Source organism: Chelonoidis abingdonii, chromosome 8 (assembly GCF_003597395.2).
Source record: "Chelonoidis abingdonii isolate Lonesome George chromosome 8, CheloAbing_2.0, whole genome shotgun sequence".
Classification (NCBI taxonomy): domain Eukaryota; kingdom Metazoa; phylum Chordata; order Testudines; family Testudinidae; genus Chelonoidis; species Chelonoidis abingdonii.
This window is the reverse complement of record NC_133776.1, coordinates 7667209-7681722: the sequence shown is the minus strand read 5'-3', so window position 1 is coordinate 7681722 and position 14514 is coordinate 7667209. Positions and strand designations below refer to the sequence as shown.

Here is a 14514-nt window from a genome sequence, read left to right as displayed (position 1 = left end):
ACAAAGGATCATGGTTGGAAAGAGTAGTGGGGAGTAGAGTGTGTGAGAGAAAGGCACGCAATTGTGTAGGAAGTGCAGAAGAAATCTGTGGGAAATAGAGTGAACAAGAATTTTTCAAATCATAATATAGGGGGGCTATTTTTGTCCTTTGCACCCATCCAAGTGCTGTGCAATTTTTAATGAAAATTGGTGGCATAGTCTAAACAGATGGAAGAACAAGCAGGGTGTGTTGTCTTTGTTTTGTTATTTGCTGAAAAGATGCACTGCACACCTGGATTTGAGAAGCTACGTCAGAGCTGTCTGGCAAAAACATGGCATGAGCCTCGAAGAGAGGGAAAAGTCCACAGTCTAAGGTAAATGTTATCTATTATATTACAGTATATTGAAATTGTTGCCTGATCCATTTATTGTGTATTAATAATTTAACAATCCCCAATTAACATTCTGAGGTTTGACCGGTTTCAGTTCTTAGGCCAGGTCTAGAGTTATTAGAATTACAGTTAAACTGGAAACCCTGAAATGCATGGTTACAACAGTCCCACTTAAGAAAAATATTCTAAGCTTTCAATCGTTTTATTAACAAGGTTAGTAAACACACACAAGTTCTGATCCAAACAAGAGTGTAACAGTAATGCAGTATTAAGTTTATGTCCAGTGTCATGTCCTAGGCATACTCGCACAATCCTTGTGTACACCTAGCAGGAGGGAGACTAGTGGTCTATGAGGGTCCTATCCTATCTCTGGCACGCCAAACAATTCCAGTGGGTATGGTCTCAATGTTCTAGGCCCTGGTCAGCCCTATTATAGGGTCTGGTGGCTGCCTTGAATAATCATAGAAGTGTTTTTTCTGGGGTTCATTTCTGTTTGTTGCAAAGGGATAAAAAAAAAATGGAAACACATTTGTGGCAGGTAAACTTTCCTTTTGCTGATACAAAATAAGAATATCTTCAGGCCACCTCCTGCTCTGACATTTTAAATCCTTTATAAATCTAGTGATACTTGTTTTACGTGTCTCTGTTCATGTATTTTAAGGCCAGAAGAAACCATTATGATCATCTAGTCTGACCTCCTGCATAACACAGGTTATAGAAGAAACCGCGGAGTGAGGTTCATTAAGCCCATTACTTCTGTTTGAACTATAGTGTATGTCTTTCTGAAGTCTTTAAATCAGGAGAATCCATTATGTTCCTAGATAAGTTGTTCCAACTGTTATTTACCCTCATTGCTAAAAAAACAAATTATGCCTGATTTCTAGACTGAATTTGTCTAGCTTCCAGCCCCTGGATTCACACTGTACCTTTTCCTGCCAAATGAAACAGCCATCTATGATCAGAAATCTCTTCCCCATGCAGGTATTTATAGATTGTGATCGTCACCTCTTAACCTTTTCGTGAATAAACTAAATAGATTGAGCATCTTAAGTTGCTCACTGCATGGGATGTTTTCAACATCGCAAAACATTCTTGTAGTTCTTTTGTGGACCCTTCCCCAGTTTTTCAACATCCTTTTAGATCCTTGTTCACCTTAGCCTCTAATGATAGAACAAGAAGCAATGGGCTTAAACTGCAGCAAGGGAGATTTAGAATGGAAATTAGGAAAAAGTTCCTAAATGTCAGAATAGTTAAACACTGGAATAAATTGCCTAGGGAGGTTGTGGAATCTCCATCTCTGGAGATATTTAAGAGTAGGTTAGATAAATGTCTATCAGGGATGGTCTAGACAGTATTTGGTCCTGCCGTGAGGGCAGGGGACTGGACTCGATGACCTCTCGAGGTCCCTTCCAGTCCTAGAGTCTATGAATCTGTAAGTGTGGGCACCAGAACTAGACGCAGTATTCCAGAAACAGTCTCAAGAGGGCTAGTTGATTGTATGTTCAGAACCATCTCCCAAAGCTAGTTTTATTATTGTTACTCAGATTAAATACATCTTGTTGTTTGAGTTTCGGAACAGTACCTGGGCCCTTGAATACACTTTCCAACTTGCTAAAGTAAAGGCTGATACACCTGATAGGGTGACTGCAGTTATTGCTTCGTTCTTCCAATCTAGAGTCTCCTGCAAGAGACTCCCTGCTCCCAGCAGGTGTCTCTCTCCCTAACCAAGCTTCTTGTTGGGCTTGGATCTGAGAGCCTGGTGATCTGATGGCTATCACCTTGTCCCTGGCCACAGACCTGTCACATGGGAGGGAGCGAATTAATCAGAGGTGGGAGTTAAGATCTGTCAGGGTTCCCTCCCCACTCTGAACTCTGGGGTACCTGAGGAGACCTGCATGAAAGACCCCCTAAGCTTATATTCCACAAGTTTAGGTTAAAAACTTCCCCGAGGCACAAATCCTTTCCTTGTCCTTGGATGGTATTGCTGCCACCACCAAGTGATTTCAACAAACAGTCAGGGAGGGGCCACTTAGAGCCCTATCCCTGCAAGCCCCTTCACCCACTTTCCTGGGGAGGCCTGAGAATAATATAGCAACCAAACAGGTTAACAAGGTGAGAGCAGACCAGACCCTTGGGTTTTTAGGACACTAAACACCAATCAGGTTCTTAAAAGAAGAACTTTATAATAAAGGGAAAAAGTAAAAGAAACACCTCTGTAAAATCAGGATGGAAGGTAATTTTACAGGGTAATGAAAAGATTTAAAACACAGAGGATCCCCCTCTAGGCTCAATTTCAAAGTTACAAAATAGGACTAAACCTCCTTCTTAGCATAGGGAAAATTCACAAGCTAAAACAAAAGATAATCTAACACATTTCCTTGCTATTACTTACAATTTTTCTAATTTTAGATGTATCATTTCAGTAGGAGCTGGATTACTTGCTTGGTCTCTCTCTTTGTCTCAAGAGGGAACACACAAAAGAAGCACAAACAAAACCTTCCTTCCCTTCCTTTCCCCCCACCAGATTTGAAAGTATCTTCTTTACCCATTGGTCCTTCTGGTCAGGTGCCAACTAGGTTAATGGAACTGATTAATCCTACAGGTAGAGGAGGGATTTTTTGCCACCCTTAGCTATATGTTTGACAAAATCGAACTCCCTTAAAGGGCCATCCCACCTGGTGAGACCTTGGCTCTGAAGTTACCGACTTCTAATGACACAATGTTGTTTTGGCATTTTTTTAAACACTGAATCAGAATAAGGTTAAAGGGTATGAGTGTAATCTACAAGCATCGGGAAGATACCTGGCACTATCGTCTCTTGTCCCACGGCAAAGGTCACTCTGCAGGGGTTCATATTTTATATGGTTTAATAAAGATGAGGTGTGACTGGGTTGGCACCTTTATTTCTAGATTTCCTGCTTTTGTGATTCTTTACAAGTTGGTGGGGCAGGAAATGTGTTGATCATTATGAATAAGGAGATCCAGGCTTTTTGGTAACCACAGCTTGTTGATCTCCATTTAATGATAAATAAAGCTACCTCAAATGTGATTGTGCCATTGTCTTTGGAAATTACTTTGACCAATGATTTCTAGACCTGTTGGAAGAGTCTACAGAAATGGATGGGAGGCTCTGGGTGCAGGCAGGAGACACAACAGGATTCTGTATTGGTTTTTTCTCCTTCAGGGTAAAGTCTCCCTTGTTGTTCTACACTTTCAAATATCCAGACAATTTCTTTAACAACCCAGCTTTCTCTCCTGTTTGTGGTAATTGATTCTCCTGGTCATACAAGGTTTTTATGAATTGTGATTTTAGTTTTTGCATCATGGTATGTAGAGCAGCTGATGTCGTAGAATCCCAAGGTTTGCCAAAGAGTTGTTACGTTTTAATTCAAGCCTTTGTCTTTGAAGAACAACTTCCTTGTTGAGATCCTGGTGCTTTCAAGTAATATCATAGAATATCAGGTTGGAAGGGACCTCAAGAGGTCATCTAGTCCAACCTCCTACTCAAAGCAGGACAAATCCCCAGACAGATTTTTGTCCCAGATCCCTAAATGGCCCCCTCAAGGATTGAACTCTCAACCCTGGGTTTAGCAGGCCAATGCTCAAACCATGTAACTGAACTACCCTTCATTTTAGAGTCCATTATAGCTGCATCCTACACGATGTACATAGTATTGTACTTTTGTTATAACTTGTTCATTACGTTGCATGTGAATGTGCATTTGACAGTATTAGGTGCACTCCACATCTGAGCTCCAGCATCTTCTTGCTTTGTCTTATGTCACTGCTGGAAATAGTGAGACTCATGTTCAGTTGGTCTTCACTTCCATCATGAGACACTGTGACTCTTTTCTGAAGTATTGGGGGTTAGCCTTGGTACCGTTTGTGACTGAGATGATCTTGCATTCAGGCCCTGGCAGGTTATTCATCGTCTTTTCAATTATCTGAAAGCAGCGCTTCCAAAGTGGTGCACAGCCTGGCCGTGGTGTGGAATATTCTAGCCCTGCACTGGAGTGTTATAGGAGATAGCCCACCTGGTAGAAGCCTTTGAGTATCAATTTGCCATTCAGGAATTAGTGTGAGTAGTGAGGGAATGTCATACCAAATAAACTTGTTTGGGGATGGCAATGTGAGGTAATGCTTTTACCCAATAAATATCTGTTATGCAGCTGCCTACTTGGTGCCAGTTCCTACTGCAATAAGATACCACTGTAATTCTGCCAATAATAGCTTTTAAACTTCTCTGGATTTTTTTGGAGCTGTGCAATGCCTTCGCATTCCTCATGGAAATCGGCCCAGGGCAACATCATAGGATTTCCTGTAACTGGGAGGCAATCAAGCGATTTGTGAGGGAACAGATCAGCTGCCACTTGGAGAGCGATGACCTAGAGGAGCTGCTCGATTGACATGGACTGCTGAATGAAATAGATGATCTCACTCTGGTAAATAGGAGAGATTTCACCCTAGAGACTGCCAGGACTGGAACAGCTGATGACATTGACAAGGCTAGCTGTGCTGGACCTGTCACCTGTAACTTTTCTGGGGCGAAAATTAAGGGCAAGATTGAGTGTGCTGTGGGAGGATTTAAAATTAAGAGGGATAATTTGTGCCCAATAATATTTAGCCAATTAAATGGTGACCATTGGGTTTCATGCTCCATGGGGTCAGCCATTCATCTTGAAAGATATTCTTCTTCCAACTCTGTCGGGAATTTTTTTGCCCTTTTATGAAGCATTGGCTATTGGAAACTGCCAGAGGCAGGATACTGGGCTTGGTGGACTAACAGCCTGATCTGGATTGTGAAATCTTATTGAGAACTAAAAAAAAGGAAATATTTAGAGATTCAAGGGGAGTGGAGACACGTCCCCTTTCTGTGCCTCAGTTTCCCCATGTGTAAAATGAGGCTAACGAAACTGACCCTCCTTTGTAAAGCACTCTCATTAGATCTACTGATGAAAAGTGCTATATAAGAATGGTGGTGGTATTATAATTATTTATTATTTGTAGGAAAGTCATTAGTTGATTTCTGGGTGCAAGTCTGACTACCTCTTCCTGCATGTAGTTTAGTTGGACTTTTATGGGTGAGCAGGGAGAGGGCTGAGAGCTGTCTAACCATTTCTGCTCTCCCTAGTAACTTGCAGCTCTCTCAGCGATTCTTGATGTGGGAGGTTCCAAGCTCTGGTGTATTGAAGTTAGTAGCTTCCACAGTAGTCCCCATGGCTTTGATCTTTGCAAACCTTTTGCACAGATGCATATGGCTGGCATGTTCGTTATCAACCAATGCAGGATGGAGCTGACAGCACGTTCTTTGAAGAGAACCTGGTTTACGTTTTGATAGCTTTTTTTTTTTTGGCTGGCCCTGAAACCATTCTCCACTGGGCACTGCTCTTTCTGCTGAAACATCATGAAGTGCAGGGCAGGTAATATGAAGGACCTTCATGCAGCGTGGGAAAGACTGGCCAGTGTCGCGGTCAATCTCAGTGTAGAATTTTTCTGGAAGGAGGAAGAACATGTCCCAGTTATTCTCTGTGTGTTGTCTTTTGCCAAAGAAGTCTGTGCATGAAATGATGTTTGTGCTGAAATTTTGGCTTCTTCTACTACGTAAAAGGAGGAGGAATAGGAAAGATAAACCAGGAATAATCTGTCTAATACCAACATAGAACATACATGTAGCTCTCTGGGCTAATTATTAATTGCTTGAGAGACTGAATTTAAAGTGTATTTCTCATGAGAGCTGAAGGCTGGGCCATTTAACATTTGGCAGTTAGGTTAGTGCAAAAGTGGCAGTTAGCATGGGATTTCCCAGGTTGTTTTATACTATAATTCTACCTGCCAACATCACACCAACAGGGCGCCATAGCAACGTCCAGTTTCATGGTTACCTAATTCCCATAGTAAGTAGTGGGTAGAGTTTGGCTGTTTTAAAATCTTCATTCTTATTTCAAGATCACATGAGAGCAAGTAGAAAAAATCTGAAATTCGGTGATGTTCCCTCCCGCTCACGTACAAAATTTCCAGGCAGGTTCATAGATCAAGAATGAAGCCCTTCAGATTGAACTTGGAATTCTGGAGGCAGGTCAATCCCATGAGATGCTGGTGCCAGGTAGGCTCTACCCAATGAAGAGCTCACCTGTGTTATTTCTGCCTCCACAGCAGTTCAGATAGACAGACGATTCTCTGCAGATCCTTACTACCTTTTAATATCACTTCTAAAAAATATTCAACCGCAGAAAATTTCCTGTCAAAACCTGTTTGAATCTCATAACTGTGTTTGGCACCAAAAATTGTTTTTAACTCTCCCCTCCCAGGAATTTGAGCCTTTTAATGCACATTATGAAAAATTCCACTGGTACAGAGACTGATGCATCTAATTCAATTATCCTGTTAGCTCAGAGGTTTGCAGACTCCCGTCTATGGAGCAGCTGCTGCTGGTCAGCAGAGAGACAGTTCATTGTGTATTGCTGGCTGGCCCCGTTTCCAGCTGCTAACTGTATGAAGATAGCTAATCTGCATTGTTTCTAGTATTCCACTTCTACGTAAGCAATCACTTTAGTTACTATAGGTGGTCAAGTGACTACTAATGGGAGGAGAGGTGGTCCATGAGATACTCTATTCAGATGTGGTCTACACTACAGTATGTCTTGCCGCATACCCAGACAGACTTCAGATATAAATTCCCAGTCAAAACCCTGATACCTTGCAGCAGCAGTACTAGGATTGAGAACAGATATTTTTCATGTCCTATTCTATTCCTGCTGGACAGCATAGTATTTCAGAGACTGACCATACAAAAGAGTTAATTCTTCATCCTAGCTCTTCCTTAGTAGGAGAGCTCTGACTCTATACTAAGTGCTGATTTCAGATAGATCTTCCCTTCTGCTTTTTAAAGTACCGTGGTGATCCTGAATATGAATTCTGTGACGTTTGATCAGCGACACTGGGAGAACCCGAACCCTTCTTTCTTCAACCCAGTTTCCTGGACGCAGATGGAAAGTTTGTGGAGAAAGAAGCCTTTATTCCCCTTTCCATAGATACAATTACCCGTAACATGTATTGATGCCATTTTATCTTAGCTCTGTGCAAGCCTAAATTTGGGACTAAAACAAGAATAATCGTTTCTATCTATTACTTACCTGTTATTCTTGATCTCTGATACCAACTCTTGGGCTCCTGCTGCCAGCACGTTTCTCTGTTCACAATGTTTCATATCGAAAATTCTGGGCTGTTAAGCCACAGCACCCACAAGTGACCTGTACCTCCTCTAGTTGATGCTGAGGAGTAATGGTCAGTAACAGCTTGAGCTATTCTCTCCAGTTGAGTTGTTCTCGCTGCAGTTTTTTGCTGTTTGTTTCTCAGAGGGAAATATTTTTCTTCCATTTTCCTTTTCACAAGGTTATGAGTAGCTTATCTATGAATTCTTTATTATCATTTAAAAAAACCAACCCAAACATTTCCTCCATTTACTGTGAGGCACCTGCGGCATTGGTGAAGTCTGTAATGGTTGTACAGCCCAAGGAGGGAGTGTTATTGTAGCACAGCATGAGAGGAAGATTACAGTAGACACAGCTGGAGGGAAGGCGCTCGCCAGCTGCACTGCTCTGAATTACAACAGCCTCCGAATAGACGGGAGTCTGAAGGCAGCAGGCTTGAACACTGAGCGCTTTATTAAATAAAGCCAGTGCGTGGAGAGTGCACGCACATTAGTGTATGTTGTTATTTCTTTACAGATGCATCATGCGTGAACCCTTCAGCTTTGTGTTTTTTCTCGGATGATGTATTTTTCAGGGGAGTCTGGGGTCAGCATGAACCTTTTCATCTTTGCCTCACTGATTCGGAGATTCCATGTCCAACTTCCCAAGCTGAGCCTGAAATACTAGCTGGGGATGATCCTCTCTTTAGAATCTTACAGTCTCGTTGCAACTGATGGATGAGCCAGATTTTAGAACTGAATCATTTTCAAGAGTCGTAAATGTTTTCCAGATTTATTAGCATATGTTAAGTGTCTTTACTGGGACTTTGAAGGACTTTGTGTGACTTAGGACAGAGATGTCAGGGAACACAAGCTCGTTAATCCAAAGGGTACCTGCAATTCGATGGTTGCAGTTAGCCAAATCAGTGGTCAGATTTGAGGGCTTCTCTCATCCCACCCTGTGCTCTGGTTGACAAACTGCTCAGAGAGTCTTGCGCTGGTCAAACACCTTGTGTAATTTATTTGCAATGTGGATACTCACCTCCTTCACACTATATATGGCTTTGCCCCAGCAGCCTTAGGGAGCCTGCAGCAAGCAGGGAAGGGCGATCTCTCTCTTCCCCCATGCTGTCTGTTCCCACCCCCCACACACACACTTCCTTCCTGTGCCTATTTCTTACCCCAGCCTAATGGCTTAATTAGCCTTCCAGCTCTCCTTCATCCACAAATTAAGCAAAGCTCTGTTTAACTAGCTCCATTCTGCATTGTTTGATGGAGCCGAGATCAGGGTGTCAGTCATAATCCTTAACCTCAAATATTTATTTCTCGTACCTAAGTATATTTTCCAAGGCAACTGCTGCTGCTCAGGATCTTTCCTACTTCTTCTTAATTACCACTTTACTTCATATCTGCCACAAATGAAAAAAACCCAACCCCAAGCCCCAAAACTGCTCATGCAAGCACATTCACTCTTGAGACAGGATGACATTTTCAGGATTATTTGATGGCCCTAAGACTCATGCTTCCTGCAGCAGAAAAGAAATTCACTTTGGCACTGTGCTGTCCTTCCTCTGCTGGAGCCTGTCAATTTATTGCAATGGAGCATTCTTGCATTTCCAGTCCCTGTAGTTCATGAGCTGGCCAGAAAGGGGGGCCCTTGTCTTTTCAAGTGCACATATTACGAGGTTAAAAAGGGAGCAATTGCTACTGGAATGCATTCAGTCAAGTGAAAGTCTGGGATGTTTGGCTAGGTCAGGGGTGGGCAAACTATGGCCTGCGGGCTGGATCTGGTTCCTCAGGGCTTTTTTTAACTTGCATATTGCTGTGAGCTCACATGTCTTCCATATGCAGAATTGATGTTGGTAAGGCAGGTGCTTCTTGGAAAATTAATTTGAATTTGGGAAACAGGGTTCCTCATTGGGACAGGATGTATTTGCCTTCATGGGAGAATTGGAGTGTTGTATAGAAAAGCATTGCTGGGAAAGAGTAAATTCCTGCCTCTGAGCAAAAAGGGGGCACAGGCACCGACTTTCCAAAGTGCTGGGGGTCTCACAAAATATCTGCTTTATGTGTTAAAGCTCCACCTCCTGGAGTCATGGTATTCTATGAGAATCTCCACTTTCATTAACCAAAAAAACAAACAAATGTAGTTTCTAACCTTGTTATTGGAGAGAGAGGCTTGAAAACATGACCCAACTGTAATGAAAAGGCTCAGAAACGAGGCCATTAAAAACCCAATATTATGTTTTTTAAAATATGATTTTAAAGCCAGTTTTGTGATATTTTGGGGCCTTGCTCATAATTTTTGAATGCTTAAGACGTAGGCACTGATTTTTGTTTTTGCCAGTGGGTGCTTTTGAAGAAGTGAGTGTGTTGGGGGGGAGGCTATTTTCAGCATATTTATACACTTCTTTCATATTCTAGTTATTGAATATGTCTGTTGTTGGTATCTTTACTATTTTAATAATGATTCAATTGTTATGAACTACATAATTACATTATCATGAATTAAGTATATTAAAATCATTTCAATCACCTACAAGCTGTCTTCATTAACATCTCAGTTTAAAGACATTGTCTCACTGTAGCTTTCTGGATGAAATTGTCAGCAAACTTATTCACATCTAGTTCCCTGGTATTGTCTTGATGCATGCTAAGGACAGCTACATTATTCAGTTGTGTCTGTCCCATTGATGACTCAAGATAATTTTTAAGTCTTCTGAAGACTGAGAATGAGTTCAGGGTGATATAGACACAATGAGAAGGATTCGTATAAATTTGCAGTACTCTGGAAACATAGTACTTCCAGAGTATTGCAAATGATTCCAAGATCTCTTCTTGATGGGTAACAGCTAATTTAGGCACCATCATTTTGTATGTATGCTTGGGATTATATTTTGCCATGTGCATTACTTTGCATTTAACATTGAATTTCATCTGCCATTTTGTTGCCAAGTCATCCAGTTTTGTGAGGTCCCTTTGTAACTCTTTGCAGTCTGTTTTGGACTTAACTATCTTGAGTAATTTTGTATCATCTGCAGACTTTGCCACCTCAGTGTTCATCCCTTTTTGCAGATCATTTATGAATATGTTGAACAGCACTGGTCCCAGTACAGACCCCTGGAGACACCACTATTTACCTCTCTCCATTCTGAAAATGGACCATTTGTTCCTACCCTTTGTTTCCTATCTTTTAACTGGAGTGCCTGGGAATGCTTTCTGGATCATGTAAGGATGCTTAATTTAATTTAACGACAAGCCTTTTGTTATCTTAATCACCCTGCCTCTGTTTATAAACAAACTCCCTGCCCAAGTGTGCAAGTTGTTAGCAGCATAGAACATATCACATTCCACACTCAAGCTCTGGTTTCTGGGTGCTCAACACCCACCATAAGCCCCGACTTCCCCTCTTTCCCGTGGGTGCTTGACCCCCCGCATCTGTCCCTGGCCCCACCCCCACTCCACCCCTCCCATGAGGCCCTGCCCCTGCCCAGCCCTTCCTCACCCCCATTCCAACTCCTTCCCCAAATCCCTGGTCCCACCTCCTTCTCTGAACGTGCCATGTTCCTGCTCCCCACATCCCCCTGGAGCATGCTAACACTGCCAAACAGCTGTTCGGTGGCTGCTGGGCAGGAAACACTGGGAGGTAGGTGAAGGAGCAGGGGTGTGGCATGTTCAGGGGAGGAGGAGGAGGAGGGGCAGTGGGTGAGGGGAGCTTGGCTGCCGGTAGGTGCAAAGCTTTCACTAATTTTTCCCCATGGGTGCTTGAGCCCCAGAACACCCTCGAAGTCTGCGCCTATGGTTCAAGGTTGGCAATACTGGGAATGGCTCCATAGCAACTCTGTGACCTTGGGGGGAAGTTTTTTCTCACCTGCCCACTCCCCCTACTTTACCCTGTCCAGCTCATCTATTCAGGCTGGGTTCAGGATTTGATCTTTAACCCAGCATAACATCTGAAAGAAGAGACTCAAGAAAAGAGTGAATAGGAACAAAAGTGATATATGAAATACATTCATTACATTGTATAGTTGTAACAGACGGACTCTAGTCAATTTCTACAGAAGGATCACCATCTAATAGCACAACTCTGTATGGCAGATCATGGCACACAGGTCAACCTAAAGGAAAGGCTGACACGATTTTAGTTTCATTCAAGTTTGGTTCAGGAAGAAGCTTTTACTTTCACGACCGCAGGTCAAACCCACTGAAAACAGACTAAGGCCAGGTCTACACTATGAGATTAAATCGATTTTAGATTCCCAATTTCAGCTACGAGAATAGCGTAGCTGAAATCGAATATCTAAAATCGATTTACTCACCTGTCTTCACCGCGCGGGATCGATCTGCGCGGCTCGCCGTGTCGAATCCGGAAGTCCGGTCATCTAGCTGGAGTTCCGGAATCGATCTAAGCACGCTCTGGGATCGAGATATCGAGTCCAGACCAGACGCGATATTTCGATCCCCGAGCAATCGATTTTAACGCGCCGATCCGGCGCGTAGTCTAGACATGGCCTAAGTTGAGAACAGCTCCTCATCTTGTGTGCTGTGGAACAAGCTGCTCCAAGAAGCAACCTTCTTTTAAGCCTGCTGTGTTGTGACACGACGAATTTACATGGAGGAAATTTTGGTAGCCTTAGTTGCCTCTTGGATCACTCTCAACATTGTACTGTCAATATATTTTTTCTGACCAGGATGCTAGTCTTGTAACCTTACTAATATATTTTTATTTGTATAATATGTAACAGAAGTTGTATGATCTTTTAAGAAATGTTCTCTCATTAGATTCTATGGAACTGTGTTACTTCCAAGTATCAGAGGGGTAGCCGTGTTAGTCTGTGTCCACAAAAACGAGGAGTCCGGTGACACCTTAAATATTAACAGATTTATTTGGGCATGACGGTGAACTCTGAGCCCACTTCCAGCGATACTGCTTGTGAGTCAACTAGACTGGACTCTGAGTTACTACAGAGAATTCTTTCCTGAGTGCTGGCTGGTGAGTCTTGCCCACATGCTCAGGGTTTAGCTGATTGCCATATTTGGGGTCGGGAAGGAATTTTCCTCCAGGGCAGATTGGCAGAAGCCCTGGGTTTTTTTTGCCTTCCTCTGCAGCACGAGTCACTTGTTGGAAGGTTCTCTGCACCTTAAAGTCTTTAAACCATGATTTGAGGACTTCAGTGGCTCAGACACAGGTTTGATACAGGAGTGGGTGGGTGAGATTCTGTGGTCTGCGTTGTGCAGAAGGTCAAGAGTAGATGATCATAATGGTCCCTTCTGACCTTAAAGTCTATGATTCTATGAATCAACATGAGCAAGCACTCAAAGAAGAAAAAATGGTTACCTGCCTCTCATAACTTTTTGTTCTTCAAGATCTGTTGCCCACGTCCATTCCATTACCCGCCCTCCTGCTCCTCTGTTGGAGTTGGAACTGAGAGGGTTCAGGGCCAGCGGCGCCTGATATACCGCAGCATGAGTGCGGCACTCCAGGGGGTGCCGTAGCCGGCTCTGCAGATACCGCTAAAGCAAAAATCTGCGACGGCTGCATGCACACCTAGAATAGAATGGACATGAGCAACGCATCTCAAAGAATAGTTATGAAAGGTGGATGACCGTTTTTTATGTTTGGGTCTTCTTCCATTGCCAGGTGTTCTTGTTCATCTATTTCTGTGTTCTGGTTTCTCACATCGATATATATTTAGAGTTTTTTCTTTGGTTTGTGCACCTAATGCCGTTTAACCTGCATGTATGATACCTTTATAACCTTTATGGAATTAACCTCTGTCATTTCAGTCAGTCCCTGATCTAGTTCAGCTGTCATTTCTCACCTATTCCTCATTGGCTACAGTGTTACTTTTGTATCTGATGTCCCTGTCAGATGTCTTTGTCCAACGTGAGGGTCTGGTCTGTGCTTCTATTCAGTGTCTTATACCATGCTTATCACTGTAGTATCTGAGCACCTTCCAGTAATCTATTATACCACGTGACCAATATCTGTCATGAGTGATTTATTCTCTCATCCTCTCCCCAAGGGACAGGTGTGTGTGTGTGGGGTGGTGGCAGGGGGAATAATGTGCACTAGTGTCTTATTTTGTATAGGTTTTATTTTTAAAGAAGTGTTGCTATGTATTTCTGTTAAAGAAGGCAGGCCAAAGAAACATGCCTGCACTTGGAGCAGAAGGTGGTGAGGTTTGTGATGGTCCTTAGTTCCGGGGGGAGTTCAATCCACAGTCTCAAACCAGCCCCAAGAAAGTTCTCTCTCCTTTATTTTAGAGAATTCCAGTCCTGTCAAGCACAGTCTTCATCTTGGAGCCTGAGGTGGGGAGGGGAGCAGCTCCAGGGGCTCTCAACCCCCCTCTGCTCCTTCCCAGGTGAGGTGGTGCAAAGAGAGAAACAGGCAAAGCAAAACCACTATCCCATTCCCATTGCTCACAGAGGGGAAAGGGAGGGGGAGTCAGAGACCCCTAAGCTGGTGGTCTCGTCAGCTCCATCTATCCCTCCTCACCAGAATGGCTTCGAGTTGCTGAGGAGAGGGGGAGAAAGTGCTGCCTGCAGCAGCTTCAATAGGTCATTCTGCCCCAAGTAGTGGGATCAGAGTCACTAGAGGGCAGGAGCTTTTCCTGCCAGGGTGAGGCTGGTTGCAGCCCAGGCTGAAATCATGTCACTTGTGGGAGAAAAAAATAAATAAGCCAGAGATGGCCACGCGACTGAAGAGGGTTTGATGGTGGAGGGATTCAGAGTAGCTGCTGTGATTGGTGTCCTGGGCTGGCACGCTGGCTCCCCTTTGACTAATGGGGCCCCATCACCACCTTCTAGTGTTTGCAGTGCTGGCCCAGTCGCTCGACAGCAGCTTAATCAGTAGACTAAAGGGCCCTAAGGCCACCATGAAGTCTGGTTAGTTGACGCTCATCTGCCAACGGAGGCTGCATTGACAAAGCAGCTCGTTGTGCAGCCCCCGAG

At 43.3% G+C, this 14514-nt stretch overlaps 1 protein-coding gene across 4 annotated transcripts in view; it reads left to right on the top strand.

Annotated features, from left to right (window-relative positions):
- The first annotated feature begins 7 nt into the window (after positions 1 to 7).
- CAPN10 (calpain 10) overlaps positions 8 to 14514 on the top strand; it is a 37201-nt gene continuing 22694 nt past the window's right edge. For all 4 annotated transcript variants that reach the window (XM_032803939.1, XM_032803938.1, XM_032803935.1 and 1 more), the window contains exon 1: positions 8 to 353. The gene's annotated coding sequence lies outside the window, so the exon portion shown is untranslated. The remainder of the gene's footprint in view (positions 354 to 14514) is intronic.